Genomic DNA, 25,504 nt, shown 5'->3' with positions numbered 1-25,504 from the left:
TTCTTCGGTCAAAAAAACCCCTTTATTTAACTTTGAGAGCAAGTTACACCTCTGAGGAAGCCACATTACTATAGTAAAAATTAACCTTGGGCTTGCACTTCTGATTTTTTCATAATTTCATTAAAAATATTTCAAAGTATGTAATTTTGGTGTGTTTTTTTAATCCCTCCCTCCAATAATGGGCCTATTATTATTATTTTTTTTTAACTTTATGAAATATTTTGGCCAAATATTTTGATACTAGAAAAAAATTGAAATGGGAATTCCTACTAAATAGAGAGTAAAATCTCCAAAGATTTTTATTAAAATTATGTTCTTTTTTCAACTTCTCTTTTTTATCTGTTTCTGCAATAATTTATGCTGTTGTAAATATTTTGTTATGATTTCCAAAGTTAGTGACTAGATGGTACCACCACAATGATTGAAGATCATGAAAATAACATCTTTTAAACTTATCAGAAAAGAAGGGTAATGTTGCCTCCAGGATCTGCTAGGAGTTGAGTACTACATATTTTACTTTATGAGGATTTCTGTGAGAAAATCGAGGATTTCTCTGAGATAATCGAGGATTTCTCTGAGATAGTCAAGGATTTGAATTTACATCAAGTTACTCTGAAGAAACTGCCTTTTCATGCATGATTCCTCTAAGCAAAAGGAAAGGTGTTTTACTGCAACCATCAACAGCAACTTTTATTAATCATGGCCTATGAAGGTTTAAAGGGGCTGTTTTAAGACAATTTCTGCCCCAAAACTGATATTATAAACTCACACTCTGGATTGTTTTGCAATGAACTCTTTATGTAACCATGCTTTAAAAATAGCAGTTTATCTATAGAGAACATCTTTGAATTAAACTGGTGGAGCAATAGCACCATTTTTAATGCTATTGAGAGTCCTCGGTGCTTTTTGCCATCAAAGTATAGAGTAGTGTTTTCTGGAGAAGTGGCCTGTGTTTGTGTGTATGTTTTTGTGTGTGTAAGAGAGAGAGAAACAGAAAAATAGAGAAAAAATAAGAAAGAGAAAGACAGTGAGAAGATAAGAAAAAAGGAACAAAAGAAAAAAGAGAAAGAAGGAAAAAATAAAGAGATGAAGAGGAAGAAAGCAAAAGAGGAAGGAAAGAAAGGAAGAAGGAAAAAACGAAGGAAAGAAAGACAAAGCCAGTAAAAAGGAAAAAATAAATAAATAAGCCTTTGTGTTTATGAATGCTTTGCAGGTTTAGTTGTTCCAGCAGTGTTATTAGAACCCACACCAAGAGCTGTTTTGGGTCCCGGGGCAAATAGATTCTTCTCCCCCTGATTCCTCCCCTGGAAAAGTACCTGGGTGGTCCTGCCGTGACACTCCTCTCTCCTCAGTGCCCTCCTCCCTTCCTGCTTGCACTGTAGCACAGAAAACTTACATATGGGGCAGCAGTGGCTGCCAAGAAGTGAGAGAAGCTGAGCCAAGCAGAGGAGAGGGCTGCAGCCAGAGGAGCAGGGGTGCTCTTCTGGCCCCAGTCCCTGCAAAGGGGAGCTGACCCCTTCTCCAGTGCCACTCAGCCCCCACTTTCCTTGTCTCAGCTGGCCCACCAAGCAATTCCTTCTCTAACTGGTGTCAGCATATCCTCATCAGCATTTTCAGAATTCACCTTATGTTCTCACTGCACTTAAAATGGGCCTGAAAATAAGGGCTTGGTTTAATTACCATGACTTGATGAGAGGATGCTGTGTCCACCTGTGCTGGAGCACAGCACATCTGCCCAGTTTAGCCACCACCACTGTGTGGCAGCCACTAAGCAGCCCAGGAAAGTGCCTGAAGAAATCACATTGCCTTTGTATGGCCTCCCCACTTCCTCTTTTTGATAGAGGACTAAGTGGTGTGCCTCCTGGCTTATACAAATTTTCCAGAATAGAATACCCTCCTGGAGATTGTGTTCTTGAGTTCAAAATTAAATTTTTAAATCCGCAGAGGTCTGTTAGACTGGAAAAGGGTTCATATTGTCACATTTTAGCATGTTGCAAATAATGATTTATGTGACTGAAAAAAAGCCATTTTGTTCAACGAGGTTTCATTATACTGTAAAAACACTGATCACAATGGTGCCATTAGCCCAGTCACACTGGCAAAACTTGAGAATGATGCCTGTGAGGGAGAAGACTGAAAACATCCTCCTCTTTTTCCTAAAGCATGAAGGGTATATTGATTTAGTTTTTCTAAAATGAAACTGCCAAATTCTACAAAACAAAAGCTTTTTCAAAACAAGATGTTAATCTATATCTAATACACATATAAGGTTAAATACAGTGTGAGAGGCAATAGATATTACTGCAGTTCTCTGGTTCACTGCTTTAACGGAGAGAAACCTAGCACAAATCTAATTTTAAAAGGAAATTGCTGAAAGAATGGATGTAATAGAATGGATATAAGAACAAGATATTTAAAAATTCCATGCTCAGATGGATAATAAGCACTTCAAAATTATACCTGGCCACTGAGAAATGTGCACTTACTCCAAAGCAACTACTGCTCTTTAATAATTGCTAGCCAGTGTTTTTAATTCTGACAATTTGATTTTTAGTATTAAGGTGACTTTGGTTTGAATATATCTAAAGCCAAATGATCTAACAGAATTTTTAAAAATAAAACTGTGTATTTCTGACTTGAAAGAAGTCAACTACTAGACTTTTCCTGAGCTGTATTAGAATAATCAGCTTTTGAGGATGGTGAAGGAAATACCTTAATACCCAAACAGTATGGCTGAAAAGCAAATATTGATACTTTCTGGGAAACAGGATAGAAAATGAAAGACAAAATAGATTTCCCTTGTACTGTGTGTCAAGTATTTTCACAAGCCTGACAGGACTGATTTGCTGTTTAAAGCACAAACGGAAAATCATCACAAAAAGCACAAAAGACAGTTCATTTACTTTGCTCAGAAGACCAGCATTCAACATAACACGAGAAGAAAAGATGCTAAATGATTAAAAGAAGTCCATGGTGCATTGGGTCCAGGTTAAGAAGCAAGCTTGTGTCTGTTGACCCGAACTGGTGCTTGAGGGTGACTCAGCCGGTGCTTGAGAGGTGACTAGATCAAACATGGTAGTATAAACTAAGATTTCAAAGAAACATAGAGACCTGTGGTCCCTCAGAGCTACTGCTGTTGGATTCAGTGGCAAAACTCCCGCTGACAGAAGGACTGGTGTTTGCAGGACAAGTCAGTAACAAAAGGACCCACCTTTTGCAAATTAGGACAGACATTTGCTATGTAGAAGTTTGACTTGCTAGTAAAATTGTTGCAGAGGGATTTGAATTCACTAGCTGAAAAAAAATGATAAATGTATTAAGTTGTTTTGCATGCTGTGACAGATTAAGGGTAATCTTTTGAAAAGCTCCTACATCTTATTTCCAGGAGAGTCACCGAGGTGTTTCAAGGGGCTTTGGATCAGTGCCTCAGTTAACTCGTGTCTGATTTTCCCTGTCAGTTGCTCCAACAGAGAGTCGTATGGCAGCTGGCAAGCTGTCTCACTGTGCCTTGAGGAATCACTTTCTGACTCACATCATAGCAGCTCTGCATAATAGGGGAGGATTGTAGTCTGCATTTGCGGGGCTAAACTCTGGCATTTGTGCCCCTTGTCTGTGCAAGTGGTATTGAGCCACTGTGGTCTACGACAGGCCCTCTTGGGCCACATGAGGTACCAGTGCTGGTAAGTATTGCAATTGCAGCAGGTGCTCCTGCAGTGTGTCAGCCCTATTGCATGAAACACCGCGGACACCAGGCTAACAGTGAAGTCATTACACTGCTCTTTCTCTGTTCTTTGTCTTTCTTATGGTTCCTATTTTGTTGGTTTTTTCAGGCATCTTAGAGAAATGCAAAGATTTTCTACAGGGATAATTTATGCCATGAACAAAGCAGTTCATTGCAGTTAAAGCAGTTGCTCACAGAATGAGACGCACAAAAGATAGCTAGGAATCGCTAAGTGCTAGGCTAAGCACTTATGTGCTCATCGCCCTGGTGAATGAGTTAACCATAGAGTTGCTACTGTCTGGACCAGTGTTTGCCAGGCCCCAAAGCACCAGAGAGGCGTCACTGTCTTCAGCAATGACACGCATGATACACTCAGCCTGGGACTCCTGTCTGGTACCTCACCACACTAATCGTATTCCTGTCTATATTTGTGTTTTCACACTTAAATCCTTGAGTTATAGATGACACCACCTAAGCAAGCTCAACCTTGTCTGTAATTTTGGCCTTTCTTATCTCTGTACAGTCATTCTCACAGCTTTTTCTCATCAGAACAAACCAGGGGGCAGGGGGAAGTTTTCTGTGGGCGCTACAGAGAAACTAGAGCACAAGCCCTACATCAGAGAAAATAGAGATTGCTACAATGGAATAATTACACTAAAATTTGTAGCCAGATGAGTGACATTCCTAATATTTTTTTTCCTTCTTCTACACTGTTTATGCATTATACTGCATTATTGGGATCTCTCTTTTTAGTGTTAGCCCTTATTTTGACAGTTGTCCTCAGACGACAAAGAAAAATTCTTGTTTCTGTTAATTTATAGAAGTATACCAGAGGTGTGTTTTCCAAACTGGGTTGAAATGAGCAGCTAGCAGCTTTCTTGCTCCATATTCTAAACATTCTTTCCAATTATATTCCTCCCTCAAACACTCTTCCAAGGTCATACCTACACTGTTTGCCCATAGCTTTCTGAGTGCTTATACTTCTGGCTCTGTCTGAGCATAATTCAAACAGCATCACCAATCCTATCTAAAACACACTTTCTTGGTCTAAAGTTCACCCCAATTTACTAGAGGCCAGCTGATTTGTGGTAACTCACATGGCTAGTGTGATGTAATTCATATTAGCAGAGCTGCCAGTGAAAGAGGAGAAATCAACCTATGGCAGTGAAAACTGGCTGACCTAAGTCATATTTGCATTAGGGGTTAAAAATACATACCTGGGGTATTACATGTAATTTTTAAAATCCAAACTAGTTTTTAATATGCTTATGCTTTTAGCTACTTATCAGCCTGTGCGTTAAATGGCACTATCCAAAGCTTCAGCTATACTCTAGATAAGGGTCATAATTCCTTCCACAGTTTTCATGCATGAAGAGTAGACATCTTCATCAACATTTTGCTCTATCTAAGCCTAACCTATCTGCCTTAGATACAGTACTAGTAGTACTTATGCAAATAGGAAGATTGAATCAAATAGGTAATGGCTTATGTGATTTATATGCAGTTTACTGTCGGCAGAATCAGTAAAATCACATCTGTGTAAAGTGCATATTAATGCGCTTGCTGTTATGTGTATTGTCAAAATCTTTTCTTGAAGAGGTTTTCTGAAGGAGTCTTTGCATTGAGGATGAAAATTTGATACGCAAGGCCTACTAAAAAGAAGAGTACAAGGGTTCAAAAGAATTCATTATATTTGTTGAGAGGAAAGTAATAAACTGAAATAAGAAGCATACCACTGACGCTTCTCATGACAGGCAATCAGACAGAGAGGCTGAGTCCATCTGAAACTTGTAGGTGCCTCAGGAATTGAGCCTGTGCAATTCTCTACAGGTCAGCAGGGGATAATAAGAAAATCTGTCAAACTTGAGGGAAGAGTCAACTTTCTAGACCGCAAATCTGATCTGAGCAGAGTTGAGAGACAAAGAGTTCAAAAGGTTAATGCTGCTATGCTTATTTAAGTGAACGTTAGCACTGTTGTGAGAAAACAGATGGAGAAGAACTGGGGGAATTATTTGACTGGTTAGGTTTGTAAAACAGTGAGCTGAACAACAGACATTTTAGGCATAGAAGCTAGTCACAGTGAAAGCGTAAGCTGAGGTCTTCTTTCTCTTTTACTTCCAAGTAGATTGGATTAATGGCCTTCCAATCATCACAATTATGTGCTCCTATTTAAGAAATCAGTTGGGAAACATCTGGGTTTTACATAACATTCACCATTACGTCTTTCATCAGATAAATTAACAGCTTTGTTTTGCAGTGGCTGTAGAAAGAGACAAAACCATTGGAGCACAATGGTACTTGCCATTTTTCTGTCAAGATGGAGCCACTATTAGGGATGTTACTATCAGTGATGATCAATGTGAAGCAGACATATTTACTGGAAGTCTGTTCGAACACAATACAAGGGAACAAATAGCAAGGTGGGGCCATTTTGTGGATAGATTACAACCTATTGCTCATGACCTGCCTTTATTACATCCCTTTCTTGCGATCACAAGAGAAGAGAAACCCAAATAACAGCGGGTTCTGTTGCTCTGATGACAGCTTGAGAAAAAGTAATAAGGAATTCCTACAGCTATAAAAACAGAGTGAGGAAAGGGTGCCAAGTTACCCTTGGAGCTGTCACTCTTCGCAAGGCTCTTTTCTTTTCACTTACTTTTGTATAATACTTTATGGCTAAACAGCTATTTTTGTGGCCAGATGAGGACATAACTCATCCTTTGAGTCGTCTTGGAGAATTGGCGAAGAATTTCTGGTAAAATTTCAGATGGCAAGTGTTATTTCTCATCTGCTTAGATACTGTATATCTTGAAATTTCAGGCATCTGAAATTATGGATTACCTCATGTTTATTGGATCTGTTCTTTGGGCTTGAGCTATGTCCATTTGGAACAAACAATCAATCCCAAAACGTGTTTTTACATTATTTCTTAAATAATAATTTGTCTTTCAAAAATAAGGCAACAACCTGAATGCAGCTACACCAGAATATGTGAATTGGTTCTGAAAACACTATCATTTCATATTCTTCATTCCTTTACATCCTGTTTTAATTTTTGTTTTCTTTTCCATAATGCAGAAAAAGCCAGATCTGGGTGAATATTGAACAACAGTATTCATGAACATTCACAGGAATTTGAAATGGCTGTTTGATCTCTCCATATCAAGGCCCCTTGTTATCGGCTGCTCCTGCGGTTTCAGACAGAAAGATTTTTGTTCCTGAGGAGGTTTGAGGAATGGCTGATTTGTGTGAATACCCGTATTTGCATGCGAACGAGGCTACTCCTTTACAAACAAGAGCGTTCATTATTCCTCTGTTTAAAAGGATACACTAACCCAATTAGTGAGCTGGAAGAATATCCCGTGACTTAGCTAACCAATAACATGCTCCAACTAGGAGGCAGTGAATACTTAAACTGTGCAGTGTCTGAACCCCCATGTTGGCATTTCCCAAACCTTTGAAAGTTGAACCCTCTCTTCAGGAAAATAAGAACAATTGCACTCTTCACCCCTTCCGTGGTGTTATTAAAAGCATACCGAAGAGAACAGAGGCTCAGAGAAGTCTGTATGGATCTGGGTGTTCAGATGCTCTCCCTCCTTGCAAAACACGCTTTGAACAGTGTAGAAAGAAACTTAATGTTGATGCATTAAACCAAATTAGTTAACTCCTCTTGAAGCAGAGTGCCATCACACTTCTACAGCCTCAGGCTTTTTGCAGACTCAGGGAGGTATCAGTTACACCCAAGTAACATTTACAGCACAGCCTGTGAAAGAAATCTGAAGGACTGAGACTGGTCATCTACATATTTCCTCATGGTTGATTGTAGTCAAATGTAAACCACCTTTAATGATGCTGACAAAGGTTAGAGTCCACTCACCTAACTTGTGCAAATGCTAATTTCAGACAGTAGGTACATAACAACAAAAAAAAAAGGCTCAGAGGAATCAATGAGATCAAGAGGCATTTCACGTTTTGGAGATCAGACTTAAAGCCTATTCACAAATGATTCTCAAACAGAAAAAAGGTTGTATTTGCCACGAGTATTACTGAGGACGAATAATCCATCCAGCTGTGCTAAGTAGCATCAGAAAAAAAAATGAGTTCTTAAGTTATTTCTGGCTAAGTTATGCTACATATAAGGAGGTTTATATGATTTAGGTAAGATCTGGAAAAGTATCCAAACTTCTGAATTTATACTCAAGTTTCCACACCTCTGGGTTCAGGGTAAAAGGGAAGATTTACAGAGCCTGGCACAAAATTTAAAAGCCTACCTAGTAATCATCAGTACTTCCAACCCTTCCCACAGCTGCTATTTACCTCCACCTCCTTTTTTTTTTGACTCTACGGGTTTCTTTTTTTCCCCCTCCTCCAGTCTCAGTCTAACCCCTAGGATATTTAATTAATTTTCTAAATTATGCTCTTTTTATCTCGGCTTCTTTAATAACTGTTACTTCTTTACCCCACACTGTTCACTTTATCTTATCATGTGGCTTCTTACATCTACTCAGCAGATGCATTTTCAGGGCTCTTTGCAGCTCTGCCTGAGCACCTCATCTTTCATCACCCACCTCTTTGTTCCTCTTTATAGTGTTTCCTCTTCATACATTGTTGCTGCAGCTGAAACTATGACATTTCCACACTGTTCCGTGGGCCTAGGAGAAAAGCAAATATAAATCAGTTGCATTCCAGGAGATGATGTTGGCATGAGAATGTATATAGGCACTGCATTCAAGCACTGGTAAAACAAGACCTCCATGTTAGCTATTGAAATACAGCACATAAGTCTCATTCAAGATAGGATTATACTTTGTCTCTGAAATTTGAACTTTTTATTTTTTGGCATTGACTTCTATCTTTGACCAGTATTTGTTCTGGATTTAAATCAGAGAAACTTGATCTATATTATCTTACTTTAATGACAAAATGTACTGTCTTAACATGGTGAAAATTTCAATGACTGTGCTAGAAAATGTTACTGACTTTACAAGCTACCTACCAAAATCTTCAGATTACTGAGGACTAGCTGTAAGGCAGACACGACATTGCTCAGAGAAACAGAGAAAAAGTATCTCTGAAGTTGTTTAACAGATGAGAAAAAAAAAAAAATGGAGGTTCCATATATCCTTTTCAGGGTGTTGTGCTGCTGGAATCTACAATATTCCCAGAAGGCCATTCTGACTTGCTTTCTTCCCCAGCCCATGATATGATGACTCAGTGTCCTGAAGCATCCCTGATTGCTTGCAGTCACATGACATAACTTGGAAGTTAAGCTTGAATACCCTTTTTAGGACAAACAGAAAAGTATTACTACTAGGAAGCAAATAATCTGATCTTATTTCCTCTTCCTTGTGTTCTCTTATCTTCTCCCTTTTTTCTTTTTCTTAAAACTAGACAGAGCTTGTAAGCACAGTATATTGGTTTTAAATTACTTGCGGTGTTTGCTTGTATTCCAGAATTCCTTCTTTGTTTGCCTAGTTTCAGGTTCTCGGCTGAAATAATGTACCTGCATAATTTTCAGTTCACTCTTGTCTTTAGCTCCAAAAAATGCCTTTCAAATGGCTTTAGTTAATAAACTTTAATGATAAATAATGTAGTGTATGAAGTACTTATATATCTAGCTTTTCATAGTGTCCCTGTATTTTTCAATCTTTTTAAATGAAGTGAGGGTTTTAAGATTTATAAACTAACCACAAAGAGTCATTCAGTTGTTAAAGAAAATAGTGCACAGAGCTGCTGTGCTCTTCTAGCTTTATTAATTCAATTTGATTTCTCAAAAACACGCGAGAGGTTCCTGTTGTTGGATGATCCCATCCCTCTGAACTGAAGTGGGATCAAGATGGGAGTGTTGGCCAATTTCTCTTCAGACCTTTAAAGTCACAGACAAAAAGAAAGAGCTTGGTCTCCATCACTTCCTGAACTTTGAAGAATGGCTTAAAATCTCTTTCTCACCATTGGTTAGAATAACTTTGCTTGAGGACTTTAGCCAGCCCAAACATTGTATTTAAGAGCAAATTGTTTATACTTCTGTCTCCTTCATCTCCAAGGTCTTCTGGAAGTTTTGGAAAAATTAGCATGTCTTCTTTTGAAAGTCTGTCCCAGCATATTGGAAGACATTTGTACATGTCATTTATACCTGCCTTCTGTGAAGCCCTGGAACTGCAGGGCAAAAAAGCAGGATGGGGTTGCCTTGCTAAGACTGTTCCCCTCTCTTTTCTGTAAGTGTTAATGTAAATTTCTGTGTAAGCTATTTCAGCTGTTGAATGGACAAGGCTGTGTGTTGTCACTGTAAAACTCCTTTACCAGCTAAGGAGAAGGATTCTGAGATGCCCTTCCTCAACTTCCAGCCTCTTTCTATCCTGTCTGTGCTTTTGCCAGCTACAGCACAGATCTGTGCCTGTCTCTTTTGCACACCCAAAGTCCCAATATTTCAGGCTGAGAGAAATATTTCCTCCATCAGCATCAGCACTCCCACAATAAAGTGGCTCTTGTAAAGCAAATGGAGGTTTTTGGCTGAGGGTGAATTACATTCCCCTTCTAAAGAGAATGAAGATGCACAAGAAACAGAATCATAGCTGTAATGAATTAGGAAGTGGTACTATTTTGCTTTTTAAAAACATGGTCAAGATAGCAACAACAGAAACTCCCCAAATGCTAGCTTAATTGAAATCTCCATGTCAGCTTTAAATCAAGCAACTATCAGTTTATGGAGGACATTAAAGGAGTTAAGAAATCCCCAACCACTAGTTCTGTTTATACGAACCTGGATGTTTCAGTTCCTTCACTGGAAATAACCCCAAAATGATGAGCTCCCAGCTCTCTGTTTTTTAATCTTATGGATATTGAGAGTTGTCCTGGTTTTGGCTGGGGTAGAGATGATTATCCTCTTAATAGCTGGTACAGATCTATGTTTTGGATTTAGGATGAGAATAATGTTGATAACACCGGGATGTTTTAGCTGCTGTTGAGCAGTGCTTGCACAGAGTCAAGGCCTTTTCTGCCTCTCCCTCCATCATCAGTAAAAAGGCTGGGGTGCACAAGGAGCTGGAAAGAGACACAGCAGGGACAGCTGACCCCAGCTGATCACAGGGATATCCCATACCTTGTGGCTTCATGGTGAACAATAAAACCAGGTGGGACTGACTGAGAGGTGGTGGCCCAGTGCCTGGGTAGTGGCAGGGCATTGGTCAGGGCATGGTGAGCAACTGGATTACGCATCACTTGTTTTGCTTCTTTTATCATTATTATTATTTCCCTTCCTTTTCTGTCCCATTAAGCTGTCTTTATCTCAACCCATGAGTTTTACCTTTCCTGATTCTCTTCCCCATCCCACTGGGATTAATGAGTGAACAGCTCTGTAGTGTTTAGCTGCCTGCTGGATTAAACCACAACAGGTATATAAGAGCAAATCCTAGTATTTCTTTTGAAACAGCTCTTTTCACTTAATTTCAGTTCACTTACAGCAGAACTGGGCACTGCTCCTGACTCAAACCTTAGGACATTTCCAAAACACTACTAAGTAGCTTAATTAACAACAATGAACATTCTCTGAAAATTCAGAATGGAAGCATAATGCTAATTTCAATAAAAGAAATGAGATATTTTATTTCTATTGTGCTCAATGAAGCACTAGCTGTGCTGGCACTATGTTCATCTTCATGTAAATGTTGGCAGGACTTTACCCATATTTCTAATAGAGCATGTTTTCAAATGTTAGTTTAGCTTGGGCAAAAATAATCTAGAAGTTAGAGCTGTCGTTAATACCTGGAAGGTAACCCTAATATGTGGTTACTGAGGTCCTTGGAAAGTTGGTATTGATGGCTAGGTCCAGGTTGATTACATTTTTATCCATGCCCTTAACCCTGAATGAGTACCTTTTGCACAACTGTAACAACAAGTGCTTAAAGTAATTTACAGCAACAGCAAAAGACTCCACTGGGGAACAGCATGACATCTAACTGCTTTCTGCCTCCATTCCCACAGGGCCAACTTGAAATGCCTTGAGGGAAGGACAAGCTATTCCAGCTATGCCAGCTGTTCTCCGTAGCATCATTATTCACTGGCACAACTAAGAGTAGTTCTGAAAATGCTCTAACTTGCACAAGGAATTGATGTCTAGGTAGGAGCTTTCAAGAGCAGAAAAGTGGGGGACTGGGGGGGTCTGGTGGAAAAATCGTCATTCTAAGGGTCACTGAGAGCTCCTCTGACACAACAGGAGTCGAGTCTTTAATGTAGCACTGAAAATTAGATGAAGAATTTTATTTCCACTCCCTTGTATCAATCATTCTTGTTTCCTGTGCAAACACAGACATTTTTGTCATTAGGCTAAAAATAAAACCTTTTGAGAACTCAAGCAACTGGTCTGTCTAGTTCTTTTCGTGCAATGTTTTTTCTGGTAGTAGCAATAACAGGATGTGCTGACCATTTCTCAGTGTAATAATCTGGTCTAGTCACTGATATAAACAACTTCCCCTTTAACCTTATAATTTATTCACAGCAGGCCTAATCCAAGACACCTTAAATAACAAAAATATTGATAAAGAATTTGCAATTATAGACACTCTCCTGTGTTAAGTATAATAATATCACAAATAGTGTCCTGTGGAGATAGGTGTCTTTCATAAATCTGACTAAGGTAATATTGTTATCATTCTTGCCTTTCCAAGCAAATTCCACTTAAAAGCCTGAGCATGGTTATGGTGCTTATTCCAGTGCAGGAGCCTAGGAGGCTAAAGTGTTGTGCAAAAGGCATGTCCCTGTTTGGGGTAACTAAATCCTTCCTTGCAAATTGGTTGTACTAGTAACTATAATGCATGCGTACGAAGGAGAATTAAAAGAGTTTGTATGAGGTGGAGGGTTCAGTGTCATTTCCCTCATTCCTCCCTTATTTCCTCCTTATTCACTGAACTCTCATCAAGACTTTCATTGCCCTCTCCCCTGCTGATTCAAGGAAGTGTTTTTGAATGGTGCTCTCTGAGTTAATTTTAGGGTTTAGGTCTGAATGGTCCATGTTTCTGTTTCCATCCTGATCAGGAAATACAAAGCCACAGTTCATATTCATGCTCAGGTTTGCAGAGAACCATTTCCCCAGCACTTATTTTAAATCTTGTTCTGGGAGGAAAAAACCCTTCCAGTTTGAAATAAAGCCAAATTAGTTTCCCCTTCCTGAAGTATTTCTTGTGCTTCCATACTAAAAAAATGCTGAAAGTCAGGAAAACATTAATCTATGTGCAGACCTATACAGATGCTCATTTTTTGTTGAGAAAAATAATGAGATTGCAAGTAAAGTTTCTGAACCTTATCTCGTATACATTAGATTCACAAAGGGAATTTTAGTTCTACTGGAAAACTTTTCCCTGAATTATAGGAATATATGTTTAAAGTGACTCATTACTATAATGAGTTATATCAGAGAGTATGACTGTAAAGAACTGCCACTTTACTCAGCTACTCCAGCCATCCTGTGGGCTGAGCACTCACTGCATTTGTAAGGGTTGTGCCTTTTATGTTATACACAGGGAGTTGTAGTTAGACCATTTAAAACAGAAACTGACGTCTATGGGGAGACCGGGTATGAGACAATGTTTTATGCTGCACAAGCCAAAGGCTTGTTAAAAATTTCTTTTTCACACACATTACTTCCATGCTAATGCATTAACAAACTGTGGTGAAATATTCATCATTTATAAATAAACATTACAAATGGTCCCACAGCATACATAAGGGAAGACTGAAATTGCAGCCAGAGTAGGGGTTTACCACTAGCCCAGTGCAGATATAGGTTAAGAGGGATCTTGTCAGAGCTGCTGCCCTGGGAGATCATGTTGGGGTGCACGAGTCAGTGTCTGTAAACTGGCTGGCTATTGCCAGAGCATACTCATCTGATGCCTTTAATTTTAACATGTCAGGGGGAGAAAAACCTGGATACAACTTCAGTCTGGGGGTGAAAGATGGTAGCTTTGATTTTTTGTGCTCACACCAGCTCGGTGACTGTTATTTTCTGGGACATGCTGACTTCAGTGGAGTTTCTGTGCACAGTGCTTGTAGAAAATCAGGTCTGGTGGGTGCTTCCATGAGAGCTGGAATAGATGACTGACCTTCCATAGCTTATACCTCTTGAGGGAACAATTTACAGAATATGGGATATGGGAGATTTATTTGGAAACCATATGGAAACATTTATGTGTAGCTTTTGTGAGTCTGGGATTAATGTAACAAAATATGATACTCCATATTTGTTGGCAGGATGATGTTGAAATGGAGGGTTCACCTTTCTATACATTCATTTAAAAGTGTTTAGATTTTTTCTTCCACTAGAATGTGTTGGGGACCAAACATTTACAATATGAATGGACTCTCAAAAAACCTCAGTTGAAAAGGCTGGTTTTCATAAAAAAACCCGAACAACAAAGTAAAGATTGGCCTGGAATACAGCGTATGAAATGGCTTAATCATTTGGGTCAGTGTTGTCATTCCCTACTAAAGTAATTTTTCCAGGATCCAGTTGTAACTGGTGATTCTGGTAAATAGTTGTCTTATGTCCATGGAGCCTCTTTCCTTTACTGTATTGGAATCACTAGACTGGTGTGACTTATGTCAGATTAGGTCTGATTTTCTGATCTTGCTTTGACTGGTCAGCTTGACAGGAGATTTAAATAGAAGTTGCCCTGCTGGAAGAATCCAAGGAGGAATCCAGTCTGTGGTCTTACCCAGAGCCTCTGGAAGTGCACAGTGAAAAGCTAACCCCCGTTCCCACAAGAGTTTGCATCACACAGTTCTCTCTACTGGTTTCTATGTACCACTCAAGTTCCTGAATGAAGGCTCACAGTAGCTCTGCCTGTAGGTAAAAGCAATGTTAGTTTTCCTTGTAGAGATTGCAGCTGAGTTCACAGTGGAGATTTAATAAAGAATGATGATCTGTAAGGCTGCTTCTCTTCTTTGAGCACCTGTAAAAGATGATTAATTGTTCCCCCCAAGAAATATTTTTTAAAAAGCTTTCTCACCTTCCTTTTTCCACCTGTCTCCTCTGAGACTACACCTGAACTTAGAATTTGTCACAAAATGTACGTGGTGGAAATGTCTTACCTTCTGCCACACAACTGCATTATTTGGAAGAGAAAAGTGGGAAAGAACTTAGATAGCAAAGTAAAATGAGTACAAACCCATACCATAAATTGTATCAGTCATTCTCTCTCTAGATTCTTCTGTTATCTTTAATATTACAGAAATTAATATAATCAGATAATATTCTCAAATACTGTTAATGAGCACAGGAGATAGACAGAAGGGCCAGTCTGGACAATGTTGCCAGAATTTCAGCTATACAAAGCCTAAAGGCCATGGGGGCCTAATTTTACCTGGGACAGAAAGAAAAGTTAATGTGATATTTTCTGAAAATAGTGTACATGTTGATACATGCTAACCAGAAGCCCTTTGGTGATAGTGATATGAGTCTTCTAGGGAAGACAGATTAGAAAGGGGCAGATTGTTGTTGTAGGGCCAGGTGGCCCCAGGCCAATGAGGACTACATGATTAATGTCCGCACTGAACCTGTACCTTGCACTCTAGCTGTAAAGTAACTGACTTCTGCTGGAACAATGAATTCAGAATAAAGAGGAGGATGCTAGAAGTAGTAAAAAACTCTCAGGGGAGCGAAGAAAGCCTCAAATAAAAGGGAAAATGAGACTTATGACAGGATAGTGTTCCCTCAAACAGTCTGGGTTGCTTGGACGTGTCTATGGTGAACAGCTGATATTCGGGTCTGAGTCCTTCCTTCTAGGGGACTTCATGGAGCAAATCCAGGTCCTGCTGCTCTAGCCAAGAAAGTAATAGCAACTCCAAGATCCTAGAAAGCACAGGGTTCGTTGTGACTTGGCATAGTGATTCACAAGAGAGGAAGGTGCCAATGCTCAGACAGCATGTCGGGCATGTCAGCTGGTGAAGGAATTTGTTGGCATTGCACCCCAGCTGGTGCAGATACTTGGCCTTTTAAAATTTGATGGAGGTGCTGTAATACCTAATGTATTCTGCATCTCCAAAATTGCTTGTATCTGCCTTTTTTTTTTCTGCAAATAGAAGCACTTGCCCTAAAAGTGAATACAAAGTTTCTGTTTTATGAAAGCTTTTCTGACATATTGCAACCTAGGTAAAACTTGAAGGATGCTATGCTTAGGGAATGTGACTCCTGAGGAGGCTACTACAGCTAATATAATTCTCTGGGGAAGTATTCAAAATATATGTCCTAAAATAAACACCTCCTGCTTACAAGCAATCTTTTCTACTGCTGCAGTTCTTTGGCAGGAACGCTGTCTTCTAGGTTTAATCCCTTAAGACTTCAATACATTTTATCAGTGGTTGGATTTTTGTGTGGGTTTTTTTGTTTGTTTGTCTGTTTTTAATTATTTCCTGTTTTCCACATCTTTTCAAGAGCACTGCCTTTTATAGCAGAAGCCAGGTGGTGTCTACTGATTGTTCACTAGTCAAAAATGAACAGAACCTATTAATTGTTCAGGCCTTGCAAATCCTAGACTTCCTACTACTAGAAGGAGAAAGCTGGTGTGTTGCAAGATTGTTTCCATCCTTATGCTTTTGTCTGATTTCCAGCATATGCTGTAAATATGGTAGGCATATGTGTCTATTTCCTTTATGAATCATGGAAGAAAATGTGTACACTGAATGTGCTGCTCTTGTTAATTTTTATGCAAGTGTTTTATTTTCTTTATTAGGGTGAGATATATCTTATATTAGGCTGCAATATACAGTCATTTCTCTTTGTACAGATGGCTGTCTCTAAGTATTCAAATGTTTTTACAAACTTTTTTGCTAGGTCCCTTTTTTTTGTATAGGACACCCTTTAATTCTAAGGCAAAAAATACAATCCTTCAAATCTTACTTAAAAGAATCAATAATCCTTGTTTCTCCAATGATGCTGATTTTACAATCCTTCATTAAATAGATCAATGCATTTCCATCACAATGTTATTCTTACTTTACTGAGAAATTAATAATAAGTTTATCTTTTCTGAAAATTGCATAAACTGGTAAAGAAAAATCGAACTTAGCCTTTATGTTTCTTTCATTTTTGAGGGAAAGAACCTTATAGAATTTCTGTTAAGATCTGCAATGTTAAATGTTAAATGCTTCTGCTGTAAGTGGAGCTCTAAGAATTCTCTTTCTTTTAGAGAAACCAAGTTTCTCTAAGCCACAGAAGGCTCCAAGATTATTACTGAGTGGCTGCAAAATCCAGTTATTTCAACTCAATTGCAGCTCTCAGGGTTTGACTTCAGCTGTGACTGCATGTTACAAATCATATGGTATGCACAATGGAAGCAAAAAAAAATCAGTAACAGTGAGATGGAAAAGACCTTAGAGAAGTAAATTTCTACAAACAGGTTGGTGTTCACAGTGCTGTCCAAATTAGCCTTCTAAGTGCCGGCCTTTACTGCTATGAAAAAAAAGAAAAAACCCCAAACAACCAACATTCCCTCTAAAACTTCAGTATAAACTCCCCTTATTAACGTGGCTGCCACTAACATTTCCTCCCTGGATCTCTTTGGCTCTAACCCACCAGAGAATGGCTCCTACAGCAATCATTACCAGTGAGGAATTAAGCCACAATGAACCAGGTGAACTTCAACAGGGTTCTAGCACTTATGAGCACAAAAGGTGACTAAAATTGCTAGTGATTTTTCCGGCCACATTAGCAAGGAAAGGAGAATGCTTTGAGGGAAAGCACTAAAGTATCCAAAACAACCCTTAGAAGAATAAGGGTATTCATAAATATTCATAAGGGGAAAATATCTGTTAACTCTTTATTTAATTCTATGACTGAAGACATTTAATAGAAAATGTCTTTTTTTACTAGATTTAGTCTGTGTTTGATTCTGTTTTGAATTAGTCTAAGCAAGTCTGGGTTGTAAAATTGATAAAAGAAGCTTTACTTGTGAAAAGCAGCTGCTGGGATTAATTGTTCCATTTACCTAGTCAGATATTTAAGGTTTGGTATAACTAATCTGCAGATACTTTTTTTATCTGGGAAGTTTCCTGATGTAAAATACCTCTTGCACTTTTCTTAACAAACTCCAGATAAAGAAAGGTGGTTCCTTACCCATGACATCTATAAAATGTTAGTTCTGCCCTCTTATTTCATACAAAATTTCACTTACTTACGTAGTTTTCATACATTTATAATAATAAGCAGAAATAAGTAAAACAAGTAAGGAACTTGTTATTCTATCATTTATTATCTCTATCATCTTTAAATTGTGTAGAGATTGATCAAACAAGTGAGATAAAAATATTTACCTTTGAACATATTTTTAATTTTTTTGCTTAAGAATGACTTATGATTAAAGAGAAGTGGAAAGGGGAAAGAGAATTGGAAGACAAAGTGATTTCTCAGGTCAGATTTTCGTTCTCTGTATAAAATGTAAATTGAGAAATGCAGGAGGTTATAATGGCTTGAATTTAAGGAGTCTCTACCTCTTTCTGCTGAGCTCTATGTGTTGAAGAGACTTACTGGCTTCTTATGGTGTCTAGGAGTAGCTAAATGAGTTAAAAAACTGTAAAAATCTTCCACCAAACTACCTTGGTTATTTGCAAGGAACAAGGAAGAATTTTGTTTGTTTGTTTTTTGAGAGACGGATTGAAAGTTTTTGAAAGATGACGAGCGAGTCAGCAGGGTTTGGAGTACTGAGATGATCCTTGATAGCTGATAGTTCAAGAAAATGCTTCATCAAAACAGAGCTGGCAGGCATCTCTTCACTCCTTTGAACCTTCAGAGTTGATAAGGAGGTTTTAAAATATGTTATTTGTAAGAAAATTTGTTTTTCATGTATCTGGTTTATAAGTAGGGGGTTTTCAGTATACGGAACACAACAGAAAGTGGCTATGTCTTCATTTGAACAAAGGACTAATATCAATGTCAAAAAAATCTGCCTTTCAGCAATTTTATTAACAAATCCATTGAAAAAAAAATCTCTGGAATCACTCAGAAAACTCTGTCAGTAGTAGGTTTCATGTGTATGTGTGAAACCAGCAGACTAGTCATAGGAACTTTGTAATTAGTGATTAATATTTTGAAAGATCCCATTAGTAGCAATCCTAGTAGAAATAGAGAAAAGGACGGTGTGTCCATGGTTCACCAGCAGGACAGATTGTGGCTTTACAGAACATTCAGATGTTTCAAGTTCTTTCTTAGACATTTCTTAGATGAAGAAAACAACTGGATCCTGGGATATTTCACTGAAGGCTGCTTTTGTCAAACAAAGAAACAGGAGATGGCTGACCTCTCTCTTTGCTTACAGAAAGTTTTATATTTTCTACTGTTTTATATTTAAAACACTTTATATAACAGGCCAGGCACTAATGTTATGAAGTCACCAAGCATACATGTACAGTGGTTCCTGTCAGCAGCAAGAGGTGGACGGGTTTTTCTGGAGACCAAAACAGTCATTGTGAGAGAACTGAAAATTGATCTTCCCCTCTCTCACTCCCTTTCCCTGCTAGAAAATGGAGCAGGATCTGATAGTTGGAGGCAGGAACGCCCAAACAAACTGCTGCTAACTTGTAGAAATCACCGGAAGAAATACAGTTCTATCTGGTATCTTAGAAACCCAACACACTTCAGTCATTTAGTCACTCACTTCTTCCATCACACTCTTATCTCCCTTTTATTATGCTTTATCTTTCTCACAAGCCATTCCGGGTCTAAGTCTGTAACATATTTACATCGTGCTAGTTTAACAAGGTAATTCTTTTTCTGCAAATACCTGCCCAGTACATCTTGTCCTTCTGGTGGGACAATATTTATAAATAAAAAATAACAAAGAAAAATATTTTTCCTTAGAAGAACACACTAAATAGACCCATAAAATTTAGGCTGCAGCCTTCTCATCTGCTTGTTAAACAAATGTGTTTCATCTACAAGACAAGCAGAATCTGGTATGTGAATATCAAAGCAGAATCTGACCTTTAATGGATCTGTGTGTATGACCTAAAGGAGAATTTTTATCTCTGCACTGAAAGTGCATAAAAATGTAAACTGGAATTGGTGCTATTGATTTGGTTCTGGTACTTGTTTCTTTGTAAGTCTACTGCACTCTTCATGACTTTTGGGGATTTTTAGAACAGATGCATGTTTTTTGCTGAAAGAAATGGGTGTGGGAGAACTGCAGTGAGCTGGGCTTGTTTCCATTATGCTTAGAGGCCTTTTCCCTGTCACTCAGGTTAAACTGAGAGGTCCAAGTTAAAGCATCCATCTGTTAAACTTTTCACGACACAAAATGTGGTACTCTAAACTTGTGAGAAAATAAAAAAATTAAATCTTCTGATTCTGGAAGAAAAAGAAATCAGAAGTCATCAAACAAGCATCAAAAGTCAAGGGGAATAACCAGCACTAGGACAGGGAAAAAAGCAGGGATATAGCTGGTAGCAGGATGATGTGAGTTATGGCTGTATAGGTAAGAAAGGTCTTGGACAGATGTGGGTGGAACAATTTTGAGGAAATAGCAGTACCTCTCACCAATTACAGTACAGAAACAAAACTCTTTGAGGATGGACTGCTTCTGAAGTAATGAGTGAAGGGAAGGCCTGCATCAAAAGCTGAGAAAGTCCTTTTATTTTTCAAGCAGTGTGTATGAGCTATTTATTTTATAGATCTTTCAAGCCATTGCTCTGATGAGTTGGGAAGGACTGACTGGTGAGATTGACTCTGCTGGCCCTTGGTGAACTCCTATCCTGGGATTCAGCTGTGAATCTCCCTCCACCGTCTCAAGAGCATGCCTAATTTACACAATCTATCTCCTTCTGTACAGCTTCCACTGGAGTCAATGGGAGTTGTGTGCCTGAAGCCAAGGGCAGAATTTGGCTCAGAGAGAGTATAACAGCTCCAGTGCTTTGCCAAATGAAATACATTTAGAGTCTGACATGCACAGTTGGATGCAGTAAGTAAAAAATCAGTTTTACTGGATACAAGGCTTCACTGACTAGTGTTACTTCCTTCTTGTCATTGTTAAAAGATGTGCTTTATAGGAAAAACTGTGCTGGTTCAAGCCAGAGACTTATCTTTACCTACTGTTCGTAGAGTGATGCTTTATGTATCTCCTTAGTTTCCAGTGCTGTGTGGCTAAGGACTTTCTGTGTCAGAGGCCACATTTTTTATTTAATTTTGCATCAATTATAATAAAAGTTGTGCAAAGTTTAATCGATTTCTTTGTCACAGCTATTCAAAACACCGTTCTTTTTTAATTCATTCCAAGTAATTTTCCCAAATGCAGCAACAGTAGCAACACAGTTGACTGATAAGATCTATACCTCATTTAAAACAGACATTCAGCTTGTGTAGTCACTGCTAAACAACAAGTATTTTACTGCTAAGTCCCAGTATCTCAGTTCACCAGTGTCAGGAACATGAGTTCTAATGTGGCTTTTTCTTGTGAGGTTCTTCTCATAAAAAGCCATTTTGAACTACATGCAAATGACTGTCTTATAGAAGTAGCCTTTTAGTCTTTATTGACATTATATATAGGTAATTCCTATGGGATCATTTCTTCTCATAGCTGCGAAGTTTAATCCAACAAAATTGCACATATGGTCAAGAACTCAGCTATTCCCAGACTTTTACAGTCTACAGGAGTCTTCCATGGGGACCATTAGTTGCAGCTCTTTGTTCTTCCCTAAAAATACAGTGGCTTACTGCTATTTCCCTAAACAAATAACTGTAGAAAAAAAATACAGTGCTTTTCATTGGTAATTGCATATCCCTGAAGTGATCTGCATTTGTTTCTGTGCTGTGTTTTTTGAGGCTTTTCTTTTTTTGTTTTGATTTTCTTCAGTGATGCTTCTGCTTCTTTTCCTTAGTGGTTTTTATCTTTGCTTTTAAATTTACAGTTCTCTCCTCTGGTGAGAAAATCCAAGTGAGGAAATCTCTTCACTAGAAATTATTTTCATAGAAATCATCGATTTGTTCAGCCTCCTTAGAACAGCCAGTCTTCACAACAGTAAGGAATCTGGTCTCTCTGACATGGTAAAGTTCAAGACTTGTATCAGTTGTTTCCTTTAAAGCAAAAAAGCAGAAAACCTTGGTTTTCGATTATGTGATAGTTTACAATACTTCTGTGCAGTGCAATATACAAGACCAGATTATTTTTCTTTAAAATTATGTCAGGGCTTTGTGCAATATTCCCAGGAAGCCCTATTTCCTAGCTAGACGTTTCAAGAATGGAACTATCAAAAATTTCATAGATGCAGAAGAGATTGATATAAAAAATCAAAGTGGAAATGTTTTGGTTAAAACAGTGGAAGATGTCTGGGATTCTTTTCCCCCTCAACATGTGGATTTTAATAACTGCTGTTTGTTGTTAATTACAGAACATACTGCATCTTCTTATAAACATGCCAAAGGAGAATCAAGTTAACTTGTTATATTCCCCTTTGGATATGGTGTCCATATACAATATTTAGACAAAATCCTGTGACTACCTTTTTCCAATTGATATATTAGGGAGGCAGGTTCTCAGCAATCTGGACAATGAGAGGGTGGGGGAGCTGAATCCCTAATCATGCTCATAAACTAAAATGCCACACTGTACATGTCTGCGAAGTTAGGTGCCTTGAATAGACCAAAGATACCCAACTCATATGCATTTCTTTGAGCAATTAAATCTTAGTACTTGATGCTGAAAGAATGCCTCTATGTGTGAATTTAGCTTTCAGCATGTGAGAAAGTTTGCAGAGCCTAAAAGGAGAGAGAGAAAAGCACCAGTAAGATGAGAACATTATGTCAGGTAGTGACTATCACCTAGGAGGATCTTAAAACATTATATGCAGCATCTGAAATATTTCCATATATGATTACATTTTATGGTGTACAACTATTAGTTAGATGTGCCATAGCTGGTACCTTATTCCTTATTCATATTTGCACAATCTATACATGTAAAAAAGGGGAAGCCACATATATGGAATAGACAAAGAAATGGAATAATCAAAAGCCTGCGTTTGAATAATTAAACAGCCTGAAGTTACTGAAGTCCAAGAATACTTTAATTAATCAGAACTAATAAAAAAACTTAAATAAAATATAATTAATTTTATATAAGTTTCGGTGTTTCTTAATAGAATAAATCTCTTGTGTGAAATATTTAGGTAATGACTATCATAAAGGAGACTGATTTAGAGTGTAATAATGTGTTCTGAAAGACTCTGCTTTTCTGTGTCAGTTAGGAGGAAGATGTCATTATACTTGACAGTGTATTCATTGTGCCTAATACTCAGTTAGTTGTAGCAGAGTGTGTACAACAATACTTCCATAGTATTTTTCACCCTGCCCATGCACCCACTCCATCACTGTGGTTGTCCCCAAAATATTTTAGAGAGTTCATTCTCTCACTCTTCATTTTTTTTTTCTTTCCCATTTCTCAACAAGCTGAATACATCAGAAACAGGCTGAACTGTTGGAAAAAATGTGGGATAGACATCTAAGAGTCTGTCTATTACTTTTGTAAATTTCACCCATGGCCACCCACAGAACAGCTTGGGGTTTTTTTTTGGTTTTTTTTTTTTTTAAATTCTTCTTTCTGTCTCCTGTCATATTTCCAATTTTATGACTGTTTGGAATACCAGAATTCCTGTAAGTCAGTAAAGTTAGGAAATATCTGCTAAAGCTTTGATATGTTCATTTTCCAGAGTTATTACTGTACATGAATGATGTGAGAACATTGTGATCCTCTGCTGCTCATTATGGCTATGTACCTCCATTTAAGAAGGTTTGTTAAAAATACCATAAAGTTCATTATGTACTACAATGGCTAACTATACTCATTAATTTTGAAAATGCATGTAATTTAAATTGGTATTGAATACACGCTAATGCATGGAAAGGTCTGATTGCATAGTAAAGGAACAGATGGTCTTCGCCTTGAGGAGTTTACCACCTGAAAATACAAAAGCTGTGTAGGGAGAGGGTGTAAACACAGAAATGAAGGGCTCACCACACAGGAGGAGAGTGGGGATGAGAAGGGTTGAGTCACAGGGAAGGAATGAGCAACAGCCTGTCAGGAAACACCCTGTGAGTTCCAAACATTTTTATTTTGTTTGATAGGGGTATGGGTAGGTGGATATCAGTTAAACAGGACAAAGAAAAGGCAGGGAAAGAGAGGCAAGAGCATTTCAGGATGTGGAGAAGAGAGGAGGGAGCCGGCATGCGACAAAGAGGAGGGTAGAGATAGGGAGAGATGTGGGGGCGAGATGGATTGCAACAATCAGCAGCGGGAAAGAATAATTAAAAATCATGGGTGTCTGTCAGACATTAAGCCTCTTTTACCTTTGCTATGTCAGCTTCATTGTCAGACTGGATCCTCCCTGTAGTCTCTTCCTCATTCCAGGCTGCTCCTGTCATTGTTTAACACAGTTGTGCATGAACCATGCGTTCAGACTGAAGCCATAAAATTATACAGTGCACTTAATTGAAAGATTGAAAAATTACTTTACACCGACAGACTACACAATGGTTGACACTTAGGGACTGATCTTAGGCTACTGTAGTCAGTGAGTGTAATTTAATGTTGTAACTTTCAAGTATGAAACCAATGATTTTTCCTTTGGCAGAGGAAAATTGTTCTTACACCACATTAACTTTTAGTGTTGGAAAGGGAACTTCTCCCTTAACCTAACCCTCTTAAAGATTCAGATAGCTAATAATATTTCTCATTTATGCTTGAGATGGCCTCACTCTCAAGAATTGTCTGTGTGTGTGTATATTTCCTTAGGTCGAGTGAGCTATTAAATTTCCTTAATATTGAAATGTTTTGCTTATGTGCTGAGAATTTTTATTTTGCTTTCAAAAACGATGGCAGATTAATGGTAAATAAATATTCTGATCAGAAATCCTAGATCAGCTCTAAGTCTTTTGTCACTGCCACCCTTCCTTTCTCAGAGAAACAAAACCCAATTAAGATCCAATTTTATTTGTCTCCCTCCTTGCTCGCCGCAACTTGTTTGAAAAGAGAAGCTTGTTTTTCTGAAAAGCTACATTAAACCAGAAGACTTTGAAATGGAGAGGCTCTGTGTTCCCTAATTTCTTCCATAAAACATGGCAAAAACAGCAAAGTAGATCCAAACAACATCTAAATTGTTTGAATAGTGACACATATCATGGCTGAGCTTTATAGGCTGCATTCCTGTTTATTTAAGTCCAGTTACTGGCTGCCAGAATTACACTCATGGGACCCAAATATCTCCAATCCATAATCTTATTTTCCAGTCAAAATTCAGAAAAAAACCCACCCAAAAAATAGAGGAAACCCAAACAAACCACTCTCTGTATGAAGCCAAGGGTTTTTTGCAATTCAGTAAATTCAGCCCTTCTATCCATAAGCTTGGCATTTGCATTGTCAGCACTTACTCTTTTAAGTGGAATTAGAAAAACAAAACATCAATGGAAAATCAAGCTGATTTCAATATTGTTCAACAAAGCAGGAATCAGCTGACACTGTAGGAACTTCTTATCCCATTTTCTCTGAACAGCAGGGTAGGAGCACTTTTAGTATTAAGATAGTTCATTTTCTCTGAAAATTACACTGAAGACTGCAGTTTGGTGTCATTTACAAATATTTGAATTTCATAATTGTTTCCATACAATATAGAGAGAGAACCCACTAGAATTCCTGACTTATTGAATATTCTTACTGCCAGAGTCTCACTTTCAGTATGTAGTGTCAAACTTGCATCTTTTGATCACATAGGCTGAATCTCTCACATTAGAATAATTTTTTTTTATTTACTTTT

The 25,504-nt window shown here is 38.1% G+C and overlaps 1 long non-coding RNA gene across 1 annotated transcript in view; it reads right to left on the bottom strand.

Annotated features, from left to right (window-relative positions):
- The window catches only part of LOC116436595, a 32,084-nt gene extending 7,974 nt beyond the window's left edge, over window positions 1-24,110 (bottom strand). Inside the window, exons 1-2 of the long non-coding RNA XR_004237042.1 lie at window positions 24,042-24,110; window positions 8,290-8,373 (exon numbers count right to left, since the gene is read on the bottom strand). This is a non-coding gene — a long non-coding RNA (uncharacterized LOC116436595). The remainder of the gene's footprint in view (window positions 1-8,289; window positions 8,374-24,041) is intronic.
- Window positions 24,111-25,504: the final 1,394 nt, after the last annotated feature.

The sequence above is a fragment of the Corvus moneduloides genome, chromosome 2 (genome assembly GCF_009650955.1).
Source record: "Corvus moneduloides isolate bCorMon1 chromosome 2, bCorMon1.pri, whole genome shotgun sequence".
Taxonomy (NCBI): Eukaryota; Metazoa; Chordata; class Aves; order Passeriformes; family Corvidae; genus Corvus; species Corvus moneduloides.
This window is presented reverse-complemented; position numbering and strand designations above follow the sequence as displayed.